Genomic DNA, 4,560 nt, shown 5'->3' on the forward strand with positions numbered 1-4,560 from the left:
TGCTCTTGCTGTGTTCCAAGCCTTGTTTGCCCAGCCACGAGTGTCGAGTTCTCTCATACTTCCCTCGTCACATATGCCTGTGTACACATTCCCGCTGTCAATTCGATAGGCTATATAGTTTATCTGTCAACCGAATCCAATTCATTCTTCTCTATTCAATGCCACCAAGAACACCAGGCCCTTTGCCTCGATTTACCTACACACTTGCGACCACAGCACCCTCGACAGATCACCTCATCGTCTATGCTTTGAATATAGCAACAACAGCAACAACAGCAACAACAACAACAACAACAACAACAACAACAACAACAACAATAATAACAATAATAAGGCTCGAGAAAACAACATAAACCGTATAATACGCCAACAGAAAGAAGTATCGCGCCACCTTACACCTCGTATCCATCTCTAGAAATGGACGCCGCCAACGAGATCAAAACGTGGAACGAGAATGCCCTCGCAGCCGCGAAGCAGTTCCACGAGGAACGCCCGTGGACGGTACCACGGGTCTTCAAACCATCCAAGGGTGGTCCACTCAAGGGATGGAAAACGTAGTCACGGTCATGGGTATGTTAGGAGATCTGAAGAAAGACTACGATGATCCAGCTAATATGACTCGAGAGTTCGTTACGAAAAACCAGCAAACGTTCGACCTGCTGAAAAGCACTCTAGCTTCCTGACAGGATTGGGTGGACTTGTGGATCAGCATGACGGATGCGTTACAGGAACATTACCTTGTTTAACGACACGCGTCTCAGGAGCAGACCATCACCCAAAGAACCATTCGTCAGTGCAACTCAACCCCCTGCTCCTTGGTATGTATCCAAGTCACCTAGGAAACAAGTAAGCTAGCTCTCTGGAGAGAGGTGGTTTTTGCACAGTTGGCTCATTCTCGTAAAAAAGGAGACGGTTTTACCGTTATGGAAACGCACAGTCACTGGGCTCACTCAACAGGTCCCGAGCTGTCTATATGATGGGCAATATGGACCTGATTTGGCACATGATCAGAATGTGGTCGCATTGTTCCAAAATAAACGAGGAGACTAATTTATCGCTATGGCTATGGAAGAAGTTGTTAAGGCATTTGGTATCGAAAGGGTTGGTCTTTCACAAGCATATGTTATGGTGAGACGGAATTTACTTAACGCAGTTTCTCACAGCGACTCTACAACATTCCTTTCAGGGTCCTGTAGTTAGTATCATTATTTAATTAGTCAGAAACTTGTGAAGAAAAGAAGAAAAAGCAAAAAAGTATTATTCTTAGAATAGATACACTATCAAGGACCTTAAAATAAATGCCCTTGTGTGCGCGATGAGTGCGTAAAGCGTTGAAGTATTGAATAGTCAAGAGTTGCCAAATGACGAAAAAGATAGTCAATTGAGCCCGGCTTAAGAAAGTGCATAAAGACTTAGAAGACCAAACTACTATAATGACAGAACTTGAAGAGACAAGACCGGGTGCAGAACCACATCTTAACCATGTTTCCGTGACACCCGGGCCGTTCTGGAAAGAAGCCATCTTGATTGGAAGTAAGACATGACCAAGGTATAACTAATATTCCATAGAGGAAGAGGACGGGAGCGATGCTTCAAAGACATATTTGCGTGATGTTGTTTCAGGTATTACCGTGGTTAGACGAGCGATAAGTGAATCATTACACTCATGCTATTGGAAAGGAGTTTCATAGAGAGAGGCGGTTTGTAGCTCAATAAGGCCACCAAAGGAGCCGTAAAAGATCAATACTATGGTTCTATGTCGACGTGAAAAAGAGAAAATGAATTTGGCAAGAAGGAATAGACGTATAAATCTCAGGCTACCTATAAGCTACATAAGCGCAACTATAGATTGTATCGTTTGTTTCCCATATGTTACCATACTAGCTAGTATATATACTGCCAGATGAGGTCTGATAATAAGGAGCGTCCTATCATAATCCTCCGCATGGGGTAGTTTAACGAGTTAGTTATTAGACGGAGGCCATCGCCATAATATCACCGAACTTACCCGGAGGTCATTGTTAACGTCTACTGATATATTCTATTAGACAACAATCAAGGATTCGAAACTATAGGACTGAGAATTCTAGCTATGGGATGCCGAGCATATCGATAAGGGCATCGGTGTGCAGGCAGGGGTCGCGGCGTACTGTTAGTAATTTAGTACCGAAATACGACACTTCATTATTGCGGTTGTACCAAGATACCGGACATAACGAGCACGCTGGTGCACATTCCATGTCGCCGTGATATCAGGCATGTCGGTCTATACCAAATCCGCAACACCGTATATGCTACAGAAGAGTCCGGCGTCGTCAACAGGGGTTTTCTAGGGGCCAAAAGAGAGTAGTCAGTACCTCACCACATCTCTTCTTGACGACTCTTGATAAGTACGATATTTAGTATCTAGGTAGAGAACTTAGATTATCCATTAATATGTAGGGCAAGAGGCAGGATTAAATATGCCGTCCAGGTTCTCCAAAGTCGTCTTTTCTAATCGCCATACGTCATAACCAATCTGTGATTTCTTGCTACGTACAAGGTAATCGCTAATTTATTAATATAAGGTCATGCTATCCAAAAACTAAGTCTAGTTGTAAAAGAAGGCACCTAGCAAGAGTTAAAGGGGGGGTGGGGTTCGCATATTCAGAAGCACATTCTCACCAAGCTGCATTACCATCTCCCTAGCCCTGCCTCCCTCGGTATTTATCTCCAAACCCTAGCGAGAGCCTTTTTCTCTTATCTCATTTGTTTTGAAAAGAAAGGAAGGAACTACATGAGCCTCCGAAGAGGATAGCTTGAGACCCATGAGACAAAAGACCTTGGTCGCCAGGAGGGCTGTCCGTGAATAGTCGCTCGGGCGCTTGATCCTGTGGCGGTTCGAGCATTGCCGCAGCGTAAAACCAACTGCATGATGGTGTTGATTATGAATGGTTTGGTGTTCACCAGTTTTTCTTTGGGTAAAAGCCTAGTCCTTTAAATGGCCACGATTCACCGACATAAACACCAAGCAAACAGCCACACCAAAGATATTCCATGCTGGCTTTGAGAGGTACCACTGCCTCTATCTTTTCTTTCAGCTTTCCATCGCTGTTCATCGACTCGATTACTCGTTAATACTGATATAGTCTAGGTCCCACTTATCCACAGCAGTTGACATCCTTCTTTCTGCCCACTTCTGCAACACCTTTCTGCGAGTCAAGAGACTGAACGTACCAGCTGATGGAAGATGAGACTGGAGTAACTTTGAGGAATCGTACTCAACTTGTTCTATTGGGAATTATCATTACCTGGGTTAAATGAGCAGGATGCCTTTTAGCCTACCTACGTTCCTTTACCAAAGAGCAAAAGGCAGATTTGAGGATCACAGGATGAGAGACATTGAATACTTGAACAGTGGAATCTCCAGATAACATCCTTGCTTCTCTTTTCCGCATGATATTCTTTACCGGCCTAAAGCCACGGGCGCAATTTGATGATGTGCAGATAAAGCAGACTGGTCAGGTATAAGTCCATGTTTGCGGTAGTCAAATGCTTTGACCATGGACACTCACCCAGGCACGCTTATAGTAGTTTTGCCGCCCTCATACACAATTGTAATAGTGCCAAGTGGAAGAGCAAGTGTGCTTGCCACTTTCCGTTGGGTGACTGATCATCTTTGGGTGATCAGGTTCGCCGCGCGAACATCAAAGAAACGCAATGGATTAGGAGTGTTACACTTGATGGATGCTGCCCTCCCGTGAACTTTTTAGCATCATCTCACGGACTCCATCTATCACTGTTCATTGAATCGCCTGACGTTGTTACCACTGTTCACGTACAGCTAAGGTACCCAAAGCAGGTGTCCCCTGTAGTCCCCCACCCACAACGCCATGGTGTGATGGCCAAGGTCCAAAGCCTATAGATTATAAACACCCGCGGATAACCTCGTACTGTCGTTTATGATTCAGCAGACGCTATCGAGCGCTTCAAATTCTCTTCATCAGATCGCCTCCATAAACTAAGCAAGCACGCACGCCGCCAGGACACTCTACGACAAAATTGAACTTCATGTGTCTACTTCAGCGCCACGTTTTGACCAACAAGAAACAAAAACTTGAAACAAAGGCGGCCGGAAGGTAACAACTGTACCATCCTCCAGTAGAAAGGACATTCGCGTCTCCTTTCGTCAAAACTCGGCATTCAGCATCTTGAAGACTACTAAAGTACCTGAGAAATGTCTGGAAGCGACGGAAAGCCTGCTTGGAGAGTAGAGCTAGAGAGGTTGGTAGCAGAGATCCTTCGAATGAGCCCCGAACAGCAAGCCCTCGAATCAAACCAACATTTGGCTGAAACCTTGAGATACATTCAGACGTTAGAGTACGAGCAAGCATTGCACGAGCAAACTCAAAGGAACCTTCAGCAACAGTAGAACGCCACAGGGAAACAGAGATTACGGCACGACGATGCCTTTCCAAGCAATCTGGTCCGCTAGCAAAAGGTGATCAGAGACGACCAAGCAAGCCATGAAATAGAGGAGTATTTGACTTATCAGGGGATATTAAGTGGTCTCAGCTGATA

Source organism: Colletotrichum fioriniae (genome assembly GCF_027942845.1).
Source record: "Colletotrichum fioriniae strain IMI 355084 chromosome Unknown scaffold_6, whole genome shotgun sequence".
Classification (NCBI taxonomy): Eukaryota; Fungi; Ascomycota; class Sordariomycetes; order Glomerellales; family Glomerellaceae; genus Colletotrichum; species Colletotrichum fioriniae.